The sequence below is a fragment of the Ursus americanus genome, chromosome 28 (assembly GCF_024610735.1).
Source record: "Ursus americanus isolate L20-20 chromosome 28, mUrsAme1.1.p, whole genome shotgun sequence".
NCBI lineage: Eukaryota > Metazoa > Chordata > Mammalia > Carnivora > Ursidae > Ursus > Ursus americanus.
Window position 1 is genome coordinate 35,027,501 of NC_142154.1, and position 16,809 is coordinate 35,044,309.

Below are 16,809 nucleotides of genomic sequence, written 5' to 3' on the forward strand. Positions count from 1 at the left end.
TATTTGTATGTATTTCTATTGGTGTGGTAAAGTTGACAAATTATCAATTTTTGGTGGGTTCCTCTGAACTAGACTGCAGGCTCCTCAAGGGCAGAAACTATGTTTTTGCGTTTCTTTTGCATCCACATGGCTTATCAGCAGACCCTTCACCTGGTGCTTGAGTGTTTTAAAAAGCATCTTCCATGTATTATCCCAACTGAACATGGCGCCCACTCATCCCTGCTCTCCCTGGTCATGACTCCCTGAAACCTCGGTCCCACGCTGACTGGCTGTTAGTCTCCTTGGGTAGTTCCCACTTAATGCTATGCTGAATTACTGCTCCCTCCTCTCGTCAATGGTTACCTCTGCATGATGCTCTCACGGTAAAGATCTACTTTAAGAAGGAAGACGGGGTAACTACCACCCTGGAGTGGTTAAGGATTTTGGTAACAAGCCACACCACCTTTCAAAAATCTTGACAGGCCCAGGTCACTTCTACGCTAGGAGATCCGTTTAGTTTTTGCTTTTATTTTTTCCAAGTACACGTGGATATTCTTCCCCCACCCTCCATTCTTCGTAAGATACGTCTACTTCGACAGGAGACGTACTGGTAACGAACAAAGAATCCGAAATCCAGTTTTGGCAAAGAGAATATTTTTCACAGATTTCCAACAGTCAGGGGGATTACAACATTCTCTGAGGAAAAACACGCCGCAAACATTCTAAGTGAGATGTTTCAAAATAAATTCAGGAATAAAGTGTACAACATCGTTCCCAGCAACACATAAGTTGTGTGAAACGAGTTCAGGGGAGAATGCTTCCTCGTGAACCGAGCTCTTGGAGGTCTCCACTTTGCCCTATTCTGTGGGTTAAAGAAGCCATGGTTTAAGACGACTTAAAATTTTACTATTTTAATGCTTTCTCTTTACTATGAGAAAAAGAGAAACAGCAATATCAGAGTCTTTGTTATGATCTTATCACTATACTGTTTTCCCAGGTTCTTAAAGAGAGATGTTGTTACCAGGTTTTATTACACGGCTCTGATAGCTACATATTATATGAAATCATCTTCATAAATTTTGTATTAAGGTAGCAGTGCTAGTACCTGAAATTGATTCAAAATGCTTAAGATACTCAATTACTTTTTAACACTGTTATACAACGTGGTGACTTATATCTTCTATTTCACAAGAACTTGATGCAACATCATTGTAATTGATTCATTTTCTCAATTAAATAAAGCTACTGCGCTTTTCTTTATATGGATGCCACACAGACCATAGAGTTAGATATATTCTTTCCTTTCTCACTCTCAGATATATTGCCTTAAAGGTTATATTCTGTTCCTCTGTTTAATTCCACCGGAAAATTTAATGCCGCAGTCATATTTTTCAAATTCTGAACTGCCACGGACTCGACTGTATTTATATTAGGCATATTTTTCACTGCTAAACTCTTTGTTGTTTACCTTTTTCAAGATCACATTACCGGACAGGCGCAGTACCCATAAAACAGACCGCAGCAAAGTCCACCTCCAGTCGTTGCCTCTGCTTTTGCACACAGTTCATGAAAGAGGGAAGCCCCTCGTTTTATAGCACATTAAAAGTGGTACTGAGGGTACTCGATATAAAATGTTAGCTTTGTGAATGCCTCTATTCTAGGTCTGCCTTCCAAATGCTTCGCTGCGAGAGCAGAGTTCAGAGGAACACAATAATATTGTTAGGGCTGATGCACTGCCTGCACCTCACAACATATGAAACGCCGTTTATAACTAACGCATCCAAGTCCAGGGTCCTGCTTGCACATTTTGCTGGAGTTGAGTTTCCTATGTGTAACTAGTACTCTGGGACACTGAACACAACAATAATCGCTCTAGTCATTACACTTGGCTAATCAGGTTCCAGATCTAGTAGCATTCTGATAAACTAATTAGATGAACCTCTTCCCTCTTCTGGGCATTGCCTCCCCCCCCCCCTTCCCAGCCCTTAGTTACAAGACTTTAAGTCACACTAACCAGGGAGAGTTAAGCCTCAGTCTGATGTAAGATAGATCCTTGTGTGTTTATTTTATTTATTTTTTTTTTAAAAGATTTTATTTATTTATTTGACAGAGATAGAGACAGCCAGCGAGAGAGGGAACACAAGCAGGGGGAGCGGGAGAGGAAGAAGCAGGCTCACAGCAGAGGAGCCTGATGTGGGGCCTGATCCCATAACGCCGGGATCACGCCCTGAGCTGAAGGCAGACGCCCAACCGCTGTGCCACCCAGGCGCCCCCTGATCCTTGTGTGTTTAAACGGGGAGAACTGACTTCGTAACAGGCAGGCCTAAGTATCGGTTATGGGGGGTTCCTGCAGTAACACTCACTCATCACATATTTCCTTGAAGGGCTATGTAGTTGGCAATTTCAAAAGCTCCTATAACACGACAATGACTTTGGAAGATGATCCTAGAGAGGAAACTGCCAATGTGCAGAAGAGTGCTTATGGGGCCTCAACTTTTTAGTCCACGGCTCTGGTGAGAAACAGCAACTCTGAGAGCCCCACGTTCCATTTCCGTGTCTTCGAGGTGCTTTTTACACAGTGGGAAAGCCGACTCTGCCACCAGCCCTTTTACATTATATGCAGAAGCACAATCAGAAAACTAAAACGATCCACCTATGTAACTTCGAGAAGACACCGGCTAGAGCTTTCATTTTCTCTTTTACTCTCTGAAATTATGGCTTGCCCTGCAGCCCTTGTCGGGGAGATTTATGTGTGACCGAGGTCAGAGCTTCCAATATCAGTTGACAAATTTTCTCTTTACATATTTACTGCTTTTCAAGCTTGTGTTATTTTCTCTTAAGTAGAAAAAGGAAATATGAAATTAAATGATATGGGTGGCATTTTTAAAGAATAGCGTGTGTGTGTGTGTGTGTGTGTGTGTGTGACCGGCATCACACTCCAGCCTTCCATGTTCAACTCTATTCTTATTTTACCCTTCATGTTTTAGCAACGACAGCTATCTGGCAGACTTTCTTTTCAAATCAGATGCATTAAGCTTAACCCTGCCTTATATAAGCCAGGATTATGGTAAACTGAGACTTTTATATTATAAATGAAGAATAATGACCTAAAAATTTTTTTCTTAATGAAGTGGCTGCAGAGATGGTCTACTTCAATCTACTCATTTTGCTATTAGGGAAACTGAGGTTTAGAGGGGCATAGCATCCAAGCTCATAGATACAGACTGGCCTAGGCCTGACTGCTGACTCGGGAGGCTGCCTGGTGTGGAGAAAATGCATAAATGCTGGAGTCAGAAAGCCCCCTGGAATTCCAGTCAGACCCCCATGGCCTCCGAAGCTGGTATTGGCATTCAATCTAATTTTATCTGGCATGGTGCTGGGGGCTAAAACTTAGGGACACACCACCTCCAGTCCGGTACAACTTGCAAAACCAAAATGCCCAAATCTCAAAAAGGCTTCAACAAGAGAAAAGAAAAATTATTTCCACACGACCACAAGCTAAACACACATCGCTTAGTACCACTAACTTACTGTAAGATTTCCTAAACAAAGGACTGCTTTAAAAAAAAAAAGAAGAACAAAATGTACCCTAGCAAACCATAAATGGGAATTCTGACAAACTGATATTTTTAGATATTGAATGCAGGATGAGACAAAATAAATGAATAATATATAATTACTAATAATATAAAATGAACAAGTACAATTCACTTGTGCCATCGTATCTCTCCTGTTTTCAGCCTCTGTCCTTGTTCAAGTTCTTATCATGCCTGTAAGTCTATTAGCATATCTTACGTAGAACAAAACAAAAGCAAAAAGTAAGTCATGAGACTTAAACAATTAGGGACTTAAAACAAAAGTGGCCACGGGATCTGAGAGAGTCACTAGGACTCCCACCTTCTAAGATCTAATCATGGCATCTTCTCTCTGCTGTCTTCAGGAATGACCAGTTTTGAAAAGCTAAAACGAGATATGCCTGAATTTCACCAACAGCTGGGTGGGACAGAAAGGCTCTAAGATGCCTAGAGGAGGGCTCAGCTCAGATGGGACCAGACAGAAAATCATCACAGCCATAAATTAGATCACTTGGCTCTTACCACTTCCTGAGTATCAAGGACAATGGATTTTCACACAAAACACAGCAGCTGAAGCATCAAGGTACACTGTAACATTACTCATTTGCTGGGTCTGCCAGTCAGTGAGCAGGAAAGAAAGGACCTGACTGCCAGTCTACACTCTTTCATCCTTGTGTATTTAAAATTGACGTAGCTTATGTCCTACTCTGCAGAGGTGTACAGGAACCCTTGTAAATCCTCCTCTGGGCAAATGTAAATTTTAATATTTAGACCTGAATTTTGTGAGAAAAGCAGGGGCTCAGAAACACAATTTAAAATGATCACTGTCAATTATAAAATTAACCTTCTCTCTAATGGTACAAGGCCTGGCCAAGATGTCCATTTAGCATTTTCCTTTCAGGTAAGATTTAGATTCCTCCTTTCAAAGAAGATACATTTGCTGTATCAAACTTTTCTCTTTTCTTTGTTCCAAAAAAGGGTGGTCTTATTTCAGATTCTAGCTTAGAATATCAGTTATGTGTGTATGTGGGGGGCAGAGGTGGCTTTTTTTGGGAAAGGTCTGTCGACCATTCCATTCTTTATGGTCAAATAAATCTGCGATAGCAAAATATTTTTAATGTGTCGAAATGTCTCAAAGGGCTTTTTTCTGGAGCTCTCATTTAGTCTGTACCTCTATTAGCTTCAATCCTCCACATGCCGTAGAATCCAGAACAATGTTAGAGGTCACCTGGTCCGACTCCTTGCTCCATGTGTAAATTCACTTTATGATATTCCTGACAGGCAGACATCCTGCCTTTGCTAGAAGACTTCCAGAGATGGGATTCCATGATTCTATCCTGGGTGGCTTAAATTGTTAGAAGGTTCTTTCTCATTATGAGTTCAAATATGTCTCCCTATGAGATATGTCCATGGTCTGGAGCTGCAGTGGTTACGTCAAGTGATGACAAGTTGCTTCTCCACCATGTTTTCGTTCTTGAGTGAACATCCCGTTTTCTTCCTGTGATCATTTGCGGTGATCGCCCGCCCTCTATTCTTCCCCCTTCTATTAATAATGACACTCTAAACAACACTCCCTGGCCCCTAAACAGCCCATGTGCTTCACCCCCAGCTACTTCATCACCAGCGTTATGGGTGGGGTGTGCGGTTCAGGCTTGAATGAGTCAGCATCATCTAAATCCCCTGGGCTTGGGGAGCTAAACTGATCCAATCAAACTGAAGCCTAGGGCCTCCGCTTGCCTATGGGGAAGAGAGACCGGCTCTTCCCTTCGAATCGGAAAGCAGGTCGCCCTGGGACACAAGAGCCAGTCTTGGTCCGCGAAGGAAGAAGTCCACCAAGAACAGAGCCAACAGTGACTTCTTTGATCAAGTTCTACCAAAACCCAGCAATACTTGATTTTTGGCCACGCAGTTCAATCAAGTCCCCTTGCGGCTGAGACAGCTTGAGTTGGGTTTTCTGTGACCTGAACTGCAAAGCTGCCTGGAGGAGCTAGGCAGGGTTTCACATTCTCCACCACTGTGATGGCCTTTCTTGGAATGTGGTGCCATGGGCGTGTGTTCGTCATACAGCAGGACACCCGCACCTGCACATACACCTCACACTGACTGGCTTAGTCACCTTGTTCTGGACCTCATACACCAGTCAGTAAAAGAAACTCCTGGAGGCTCTAAGTCTATTCACGTTTTTGATAGCCATACCCCACAGTTGGCTCAATGGAGGGAAACGTGGAAGTTTATAAATCTTGGACTGAAAAAGAATTACTTCTTTCCTATATTCTTCTATTTCTTATGTGTTTCATACTGACAGAGTATTCGAGAGTCAAAATGAGTACACGATTAAACCACGTGCAGAATCTAGACAAGCTGGATTTCTACCTGTTGCCTCTCCCCTGCGACAGATAGGAAATGCATCATTGGCCTTTTGTTTGTTTGTCTGAGGAGAGGCCTGTCCAACACTGAAGATGAATCATAGACTCTTGGGGCCTTGAAGAATCTTAAGGGTTCTTTAGTCTGACCCACCTCTATCTGATCCCTGAATCCCTTCTTCGTGACACTCCTGGCTGACAGGGCTTCTGCCTGGACGCATACAGTGATGGGGAGCTTACGTCTTCCGACTGTCCATTCTACCTCTTGTTGCAGTTCTACCCTCCTGACAGTACAAATCCACATCTTTTCTTACATAAGAACCCTCAAGTATCCTAAGACAACTCTTTGGAAGCTTTTATCCTTCGGGTATTAATGCTGGCAGGACAGGGTGGAAATACAGACAGAAGGAAAGGGGACAGAATTATTAATTTAAAGCCTAAAAATGTGTATTGATTCCCCATTCCTTCTGATTCTAAAATCTCTTATGCCAACATGTAAAAAAGTCAAGTCAGACTAAATCACTAACTCATTGATTCCTATACTTTTATCAAGTACTCACTCTACAGCAGGCACTGTACTGGAGTCTAGGACCTCGAAGATGCATAAGCCACAATTGCTGGTCCACAAAAATGAGGGACTTACTTAAGGTCACTGAGAGTTAGTGACAGAGCTAAGCTGTAGGCACAGAGCTTGAATTCTCCTTTAAATGCCACTCGATATTTGGATAAAATACAATTTGTTAGATTCCAGGTGCTGTAGATTTCTAAGATGGTGTCTCCCCCTCCCCCCAAAAGGGATCTTTTCAGGCACTTTAAGGAATTCTTTCTTTGTGGGCTACGACTCTACATATTGCTGCCTTTTTATTTGTTTGTGTTTGTTTGTTTATTTATTTTTGCCATGATGTATTTGACAACATCATTTGGCCTGCTGAGATTCTGAGATAAGCTGCAACTGCAGCCAATAAGTATTTCACATAGGATTAGGAAGGAAAGAACCTTGAAGTATAGTCACATGTAACCATGTGAATTAACATGTGTCTTTCTGGTTTGACCGTGAATGAGATTCAAAACAGGACCTAAAGAAAAGAAGTCACGGATCTAGAATGAACCGAACAGTTTCACTTCTGTTTCAGAGTGGCAGGGCACACCTCTCATACTTTGATATAAGTGAAATCCAGTTCGATAGTCCAAGAGCGTCCTCGGGGAGATGGTGATGAGAAAGGTGATGAAGGTGTGGAAAAGAGGGGGACACTGCTCACACCAGATGAAAGGAGACCACAGAAGGATCTAGGCCAGCGTTTTTCAGACTCTGTTTACCAAAGTTCATATAAGGTATTACTTAGACACATTAACAAAAATTAACAGACCAAACCAGAACTGCTCTGGTGTGTGTGCATGCATATGTATGTGTGTCCACGAGTGAATTCCCACCAACTTCATGTCCTGTCTTCCCATCATTCTGCAAATCACTGACCTAGCACACCTCTATCCTTTCCCAGATGAGAAAACTGAGATCTGTGCGTGTGTGTGTGGGGGGGGGCGGATAAACTATATTCTGACAGTGATTTAACTTGTCACCTGCTGGGTGTGTCACTTGTTGTCTCCCTGTCCTCTCTGCCCTGAGTCAGTGAGCATTTGCGGCTGCCCGGCTATGGTGGCAAAGGGCTGTCCAAAGAGCAGGGGCTGCAGGAAGGCCTTCAGCTGGCACCTTTCTCTTGTTTACTGTACTTTACCAAACTAGAACGAGGACTACAGTCACGGTCTCCTCATGACCAGGATGGTGCCTTTGCAGGCTGTTTCTGAACAGAAAACAAGACAAGCCTCATTACCCTCTTTGGTCTTTCCTCCTCTGGCCTCCTGTCCTCCTAAGACCATTCTGTTCTCCAGCTCTTCTTTCCCTCTCCCCGTGGCGGCCACCACGTACAGACTTTAATGGAGTATGGGATAACAGAGTCCACACTTGGTTCTGACTGGTTGCCTCAGTTTCCCACAATGCCTTGGAGCCCTGACTGTGTACATAAACAGACAACTGCCTCCTTTCATGGCTCCTAACAACGCTTGGGACCTTCTTCCCACCCGGCGTGTCCTGGGCCATCTCCAGTCCTAAATCGAGCCAGGTCTTTGCTCCTTTTAGGCAACTCACTGAGTTTCCGATGAACTTAGCTTGTGCATTTTACTGGCACCAAAGAGGGCTGGGTTCTTAGCATCCTTAGCATTTTAGTTGAGGAAGAATTTCCAAGCCCCCCAGGCATTAATCCAGAACTGTTAAACATCTAAAAAGTAATCTGTGCTCAAACAAAACTTGGGCGGGTCTACCCCCTTTTTAACTTAGAGGCCCAAATCTACCCAAGTTTTCTGTACTGGAAATCGTGGAGAGTACAATACTGGAGTACGACAAAAGTTGGTCTTCGTTGCTGCTGCTATCGCTGTTGAGGACCACGTTCCCCCAGGGATCTGTACCCATCAGCAATTACTTGGTAGACCGGGAGCATCCTGGGACAGTAACTTCCGGCTCTGCAGACACACCAGTTGGAGGCAGTATTTGAGTGGATGGTTGTGTAAAATAAAAATGGCCGCCTGGGCTCTTTCTCCCCACGCCATCCCTCTAGAGTAGGGACCAGTCTGACATGGTTGCTAAATACCTGGTAATCATGAGTGAGTCACCGAATGGCTATTGGAATCCCATTTCCTCCTCTATAAAATACAAGAGTTGGAGGAGATCACTGGAAGATCTCATTGCATTCTGAAATTCTCCGATCCCATGAAGTAGCAGACAGCACCAATAAAAACCAAAGGGGAAACAGGGGAAGGGTGTCCAGACCACAGATCCCAAGGGGGAGAGAAGATGGCAAAGTAGCCACCTGAAAGCCAGACTGGGCGCCAAGTTCATGACTTCAAACTTCAATTCTATTTCTGGGCTAAGCTGATTATTTAAAAATCGTAAAAGCATCAGGGTCCCCAGCTACTGAACTAGAAATGACTAGGTTCTGTATATATTTCTGTATATTATGATTGTGATTGTGAATGATAAATTGTAAGTTGAAAAAGAAAAATTGTAAAGGAAGGCTCTTGTGGGATCAGAAAAGTAATTCATTTTAGTCCTACCTGGTGTGAGACATAAGACATGGTCATATATTTTCAGAGTTACATAGGTAAATCCCTAAAGTACTTTCTGGAAATATAAATAATACTAATATTACCTTGCTCTTGTTTACCCTCTTATATTTTTCAAAGTGTCCTTTTAGGCATTAGCTCATCTGAGCACGACAAGTCCCCACCCCCAGCAGTCTAGAAAATGTCCTGTGATGTGCCAAGTCCCTCAGAGGCATGTGCCAGCTGACCTTGGAGGGCAGAGATCTTAAAATATAATGATTTCCAGCCTCAAACTGGCTCCCAGTCATCTCAAAGAGATTCACGAAATTCTCAACCCCGATTTCATTCCCTGGTCTCTGCTGCACTTGCTATCTCCATCCAGACACACCACCTCTCTCCTCTACCACTCTGCCCTCCCGGTTCTTCCTTTCCTCCCGGGGCTGCTTTAAAAGTCACCTAGGGAGATTCCTAACCTGGCGGGGAGACGAAAGTAATAGTAGTAGTAGTGGTACCCCACTCAATTAAAGTACTGGAAGGCTACTGCATACAACATGCTGCTTCAGACCTTTATCTTTTACCAGATGAGTCTCCTTTTGACCAGAATGCCTGGGAAGTTCTTTCGCATCCTTTTAGCCTCAGAGCCTCAGCTAAGGCATCACCCGCTCTGTGAAACTTGCGCAGCTTTCTAAAGTGAGCTGACCTCTCCTCTTGAGGCCGGAGCATACCACCCCCTGTAGCGTTCCTTTTGCATCAACTGCCGTGTGTTTGTTGTGTATTTTTCTCTCCACTAGACTCGACTCTTTGAGAGCAGGGACCACATCTGTTTCATGTCTGTACTTCGGTGCTCAGCACAGCGCCAAGGCAGAGTACCTGTGCAATGACGAACACGTGTTGAACTGAATGTATGTCATACAATAGTTTAGGACTTGCTCTAAGATCAAACCAACACGGGGCTAGTGTTTTCAAAAAGACAGGGTTCACTAGCCTAGCTGGCTAACTGCATATACCTCAAATGAGGTATTAACAAGTAATTTATCTTCGATGAAAAATAACCTGTCTCTAAGCTACTCGCACTTTGGGGATTCTTTTTATTCCATTTCTGCTCTATTTTAAAGACATACTAGGAACGCACCTCCTACCTTTGCAATAGGCTAAGCAAATAACATTATGAGATCTCTTGATAAGCATGAGATAGATAATGAGAGAAGAATCCAACACTGGTGGTTTCAAAATTCCTGGGAAGAAGCAAATGTATATAAGTGAACATCCTTCTATCACTTAAATTTTACCTCCGCCTTTATTTTTTTTTATGAGAGGAAAGAGAGAGAATGGGGTGGTGGGAGGTGCAGAGGGAGAGGGAGAGAGAGAATCTTAAGCAGGCTCCATGCCCAATGTGGAGCCCAACATGGGGCTCGATCTCACAACCCTGAGATCATGACCTGAGCTGAAATCAAGAGTGGGACGCTCAACTGACTGAGCCACTCAGGTGCCCCTCACCTCTGCCTTTTACGGAACATGAAATCTTTTTTTTTTTTTTTTTTTTGCCTAAATATTTTATTTATTCATTTGAGAGAGCACAAGCAGCGCAAGAGGTTGAGGAAGAGGGAAAAGCAGGCTCTCCGCTGAGCAGGAAGCCCGATGTGGGGCTCAAACCCAGGACTCTGGGATCATGACCTGAGCCAAAGGCAGATGCTTAACCATCTGAGCCACCCAGGTGCCCCTGGAAAATGAAATCTGACTTTGTATGACTTTAAATATTACTGTACGCTTTTATTTATTTATTTATTTATTTATTTATTTATTTATTTATTTATTTATTATTTTCATGGGGCTTGAACTCATGACTCTGAAATCGAGACATGAGCTGAAATCAAGAGTCGGGACACCCAACCGACTGAGCCACACAGGCGCCCCCTAAATATTAGTATACTTCAGATGTCTATATCCTAAATAATGAGAATGGAAACAAACAATGCATTAAAACATGTAGGCTAGAAATCCGTTTAGCAGAGAAAACTGCACACACATTGCTCTTTTGAACTCTTGCCAATTACAGGTGAGTACCTGAAGTTTGGGGTAATCACTTACTGCTGTTTTTTCCCCCTCTGACTAGAGACCTCACACAAAAAAACTGGATACATATGATTTTACAGAATCCTTGATGTTCTGAACTTCAAAAAGTTCATGGAACAAAGGATAAATTCCAAATACCTCTTTTCAAAGGAGGTCAACTTTTTAGGCATTATTTTGCAGTTCTAGGTTGCTCTAGTCATGATCAATACATTAGTACATAAATAAGATAATAAAATCTATGGTCTGAATTTAACATTGAATATAAAACAATATTAAATTATCAAAATGAGGATTAGTAGTAGCACAGTCAAAGGCTTTTAACACATGAATAAAATTAGGTACAAAAACTAGAATTTCAGCACTAGCTTTTGAAAAGTGTTTACTATTTTAAAATAGTTTTAAGAACATACGCTTTCTACTCCATTATGAGACAAATGCTCTATCCAGAGCACAATTTATTACTACAGAATAAATGAATGTTTAAAAGACAGTCTGTCAATTGAAAAAAAAACAACAACACATTAAAATAGCAGGTTTCCAAGCCAAGTTAAACAAAATATTTTCTCCTTGACAAGCTGCTTACATTTAAATGAAAACAGGGCAAATTTGGTCAATAATATGGATTGTATATAATAAAAAGGACTTTAGATCATGTTAATACAAGGATCAGAAAGCAGTAAGTTCAATTAAGCCCACCCAATTATTTAGCAAACTTTCAGATACAGCAAATAAATTAATCTGTTTTAAATGAAAGTGCTCAGATAAGTAGCTTTTTGACCTGAGTAAGTTTCACTGGCAGCAATCACAGCAAAGCAAGAGTCTGCTGAAGCAAGGCAAAGCCCCCAATCAAACAAATGGTATTAGTAATCAAAAAGCATTTGCAAAACATATTTTCTTGGTTAGTAGCAGGGGGTTCTGAGCAAACGCCACCTACAGCTTCCCTCATACTTTGATAGATAGTGCACAGGGGACGAACACACATTCTGTTTACCCACAAACAACTGGGGTATTCTGCTTTGAAAAACAGGGTATTTCATTTCTGTACTATCTTATGAAAAAGGCCAGTCGTTATACTATGAAGAATGCACGTCTTTCACTTAAAATCGTCTATCACCCACTTATGTTTAACTTGTATTGGGATTTAAGAATGCCTCTTTATTGAGACAAGTAATATGTCATCATTTTGCTCAGCTAACAGGCCTGACAGACCTTGTCTCCTTGAGTTAAGAACAGTAGATCTCTATTTCGTACATTGGTGGCAAAAGCTAGCAGAATAAATGAGAATTAGCCGAATGGTAGTAGAGGTTTTTAATCCCAAAGATCCAGACTTTCCTTCTACCTTAGCCTTAATTATTCTATTTGGCCAGACGATGGTATGTTCTTTTCAAGAAAAATGACCTCTAGATACTGCAATAATTTATGTGAATGCCATTCTTATGTATTTTTAACAAATAATGTCGCCATTCGCTAGATCTCTTATGGTTTTGATCCTTTTTACTACTTATCATCTTCTTTATTTGAAACAGATTTTTAACAGATAATCTTGATCGTTACAACAATATCTTGCTCGCATTTTATTCAAATAATTCTTAAAAACAGCTTAAAAAGCCGTTTGGAATCACATCAAGCTTTGCCATCAATCAAACGAAAAAATTCCGCTGGCGGTTGTATAAACATCAGATCAAGTCTGATGTCTTCAAGGATTTCAGAGTGAACCATAAAAAACTCCATTAACTTCTGACAAAGAATGCAAATTAATCACAACATGGGGTGAAATGAAATTAAAGGCTCTTTTCTAATCAATGACAAGGCGGGATGAAATATTTGTTACTCTCTCTGCACTCCGACTGCCTGGGATGTTTGCGCTTCCCTCGCGAAGCCCCAAATGTAAGGTGTGAGTACAGATTCACCCGCAGTTGCCATACAGCCATCCTGCCCCCCCAGAGCTATCTGCTTACAAGTCGTGGAGATTCACAAAACACACTAATCATCTGAATCTCAGGTGCATCCAATTTGTTATTCACACTCTCCCATGCCAGTGAAAAGCCTGGCGCAGACAGATGCACTAGGAACCCTAAATGACAGTTTTGGCCTCCGGAAGTACGATCACTACAACAAAATCTAGTACAGCCTCCAGGTGAAATGTCTGGAGCTCCATATGGAGCAGGGAAAATTAACAACAAGATGAAAATCACTGCAGCAGCGGGGAGTCGGAAGTTTTGAAAAAAAAATGAAATTTAAAGATGAAGAAAGAGAAGTAATAAATTAATGGGGTGTGAAAACATTCAAAGCTTTACAATACCAGGGGCACTATTTGCTCAGATTTTTTTCCTTTTTTTAACTTCAGGTCATTTTGATGTAATTTATTAACCAAGATCAGGAATTGTAGCCAAAAGAACAACAACATTTTTATACTTACAGAAGTACTTTAAATACATTTCTATCTGTATTATCTTCACTTTCCTGTGGCATCCTGCTTCCCAAATTTCCAAATGCCAGAGCTGGCACATCCCCTGAGAAGTCTCCTTAATGGATTTACTATCATCTTAATGCAGGGCACTATTGTAAAGTTTGAATGAAGGATGACAATTTTTAGCAGGCAATCTTTTTCATTTTTCCTAAATTATGGTGTCATTAAACAAACCGTTGCCCGCCGCCATGTTTTCTAAGTCCACTGAATTTGGGTCTAGACGATTAACTACACGTAGCTCCAGTCCTTGTCCAGACCTGCGCATCCTTCCAGATTACTGTTAATGCTAAACTGTTCAAGAAATGAAGATACTTTCCGGTTGCAAGACGTTTAAAAACACAATTTTTCGTGATCCTATTGCTTCAGAGGCACCCAGAATTTAATGGCACTGTGGCTGGGGAGAGCTCTGGAGCCCTCCGGACCCTCCTGTCACTCTGCTAAACACATGGTAGGAAAAGCGAAAGGGCTCTAGGGAATGGCCTTGACATCATCTACCATGGCACGGCCCCCGATTTCTCATCCGCACAAGAGGCCTCCTGGAGTGGAGAAGGCAAACCGGGAGAAGGGCTTGGAGGGGCTCCGTGGGAAGAAGAGTGGTGTGAACAGCCAACCACATTCGGAGTCCACGGAGCCTAGGCATTTGGTTTACTTGCCTGCATGTCCTGGGCCTAACTGCACCCATTCAGCCCTCAGGCAAAGGGGCTCGTGTCCAGGACTCCGTGTGCTCACCTGGAGGTTGGGAATAACAGCCCCTGCGGGTGGGGATGTACAGCCTGAGTCAGATAATAGGAAGTGATCTGAAGCTCGATGTCGGAAAGGTGCTAGATGAATCCAAGACATCGCTGTTGTTCCTATCATAAGTTGTAGTAATATGGCTGTGCACTTACAGTGGCTCCTACACTTTTGTCCATGGAGTCCTAAACTGCATGCCAATGAGGCTCTGCAACTTTAAGGCCTAAAGGAAAGGACACTTAGACAGTGCTTCCCAATAACAAGCAGAAACCTGACTCACAAAACAATGAAGTTCATATAGAATGATCAACTCAACAAAAATCCAGGCCTTTAATCTTTATGTTCTTCCCAGGCCACCGACTCTCCCCGATACCTTCCTGACACCCTTCCCTCATCTGCGTCCCCACTGGATACACACTGTGTCGCCGCAGGAAGAGGCGCTGCTAACGACACTGTCAGCAGCACTGACGCTGGGCCAGTGGAGGGACAAGTCTCCAAGCGGGCCTCTCCTCCCTGCTTTCCTCTCTGCTCAGTTTACGCTCTGCTCCAGCTGTGGCTGACAGGTTGCCGAGCACATCCTTTTGCGAACTTTGGTTGATGAGCAATTCTGTTCTGTGCTGCGGCCCAACATCAGGGCCGGTGGGCTGGCCCTCGGTACTTCTGCAAGTGGTTTCACAGCCAAAAGCACATATGAGCTGCGTACTTGCTCTAATCAGACAGGAAAGGTAGGTATCAGGAACCGCATTCTAGATTTAAGCCCCCAGGAGTTACAAAGCAAGAATTAAGGCCTATGGTGACCACAGTTCGTGGGACAGCTGGGTTCCCATTCTCATCTTTTGGCTCCTGGTCCAGAGCTCTTTCCAACAGGCCGGTCTTCTCAACTTGCCACTAGTGAAGAGCTCAGATCTGGTGCCCTGATTGGACTTTGAGTTCAAAGTAGCAACGTCCTGGGGTTGTCCCCAGCTCTGGACAGAAGGGATGCAAAACTATGTGATCATGAGGATCTATGAAAGGCTCTCACGTGTTCAAGGACCAGACCAGCGGGTGACAGTTAGGATGAAGCAGTCAGTCCTTAGCTTGGTAAACAGAACCTTGCTTTCATTGGATGGCTGTTCATAAAGCAGCGAGTTTCCTATCACTCAAGGTAGTCAAGCAGAATGTGGATGTCTGTGCAGAGGTTTGATTCGATGGTATCTGTGATTCACTCCTCCCACTGCACTTGGGATTCCACGGAACCAACCCTGCTGCAGTCCAACACTGAGCAAATCAACCATTCCGTGTGCCCAATTTATGAGGGGACGCCACTTCCCAGAGTGGCCTGGGATACGATGGGCCAAAAAGAAGATATTATTCATAATGCAGTGTTTGGAATACTATGAAAATAAACATTGTTCCTCATGCACTTTGAGGACAAAGTGAAGGGCAGGCAAGGCATCAATACAGTACCCTTTCCCCGTCTCCCGTCTATCGTGCAACACCGGTAAAATCAATGCCAACTCCATCAAACATCATTGCGGATTCTAGCCAACGAAGCACACAAACTTCTGCTGAAAGATCCGGGAGACAGGCCTAATGGCATCAGAGCTGCTTCTATTATTTCAAATAAAAGTCCCAGTTTGGTGACAATATTCTATCACGATTCAAGGCATACGGCTTCCCCTCCCCCCCCTGCTCTGGCATAAAGGTTGTTGTTAACTAGGGAGTTCAACACATTAGACTTCTCCAGCTTCCACTGGACTGATCCAGTAAACGTGTACTTAAACATTCGAGAGAATAGAATTGCAAAAGTGTACAGCCTCTTTCCAAATCTGACCAGAGCATCCAAATGCTTCATTTGTCAAACACAACGGCAATAGTTTCTCAGACTCATCACTTACCAGATCTCACTGGTTAATTACCCAACACATTAGGAATCTCAAGAATACAGCTACGTTCTCAATCTCTGGCACTTCTATGAGACAGCTTGCGAGTTTTCTACTAAGGTTTCTCTGAGAGATGTACTGTAACAGGGTCTCTGCATTTACAAAATTTTAGGGACTGTATAAATTGGCCGAACAATGAATTGTTTAAAAATTACTGACAGAATAAGAGGCTTACCAAGATAAATATTCTAATGAGCTATAAATCCTGAAAATGTGATTTTAATTTGATGGGCTACCTACAGCTAAGCAGCAAGGCTGTATACACTAAAATCTGACTGAATGCTAGCATGCATGCCCAGCGATTGCATTTCGGATTTTCTCCTTAAGGAAAAGATTATGTTTAAACAAAGAAGCCTACAAATTTGACAAGTGAGTCTCACACTCTTGAACCTAATAACTTAAGACGATTTCTCTCCCACTCATCTGATGGCTTTAACTGTAAGAGAAAAAGGATACAAAAGACACATTTCAGCAAGCGAAGGGTCTTTAAATGTCCACATGGGTACCAGGAGAATTCGCTTAAAACAGCTTATAAAGATGGTAGAGTGAATGAGCCCCATCCTATTATTCAATAACCATGTTTGTGATGCATCTGCATAATC

At 42.7% G+C, this 16,809-nt stretch overlaps 1 protein-coding gene across 6 annotated transcripts in view; it reads right to left on the reverse strand.

Moving 5' to 3' along the window:
• Positions 1 to 16,809, reverse strand: part of MAP2K5 (mitogen-activated protein kinase kinase 5) — a 249,041-nt gene that overhangs the window by 66,295 nt on the left and 165,937 nt on the right. The gene's annotated exons all lie outside the window — the stretch shown is intronic.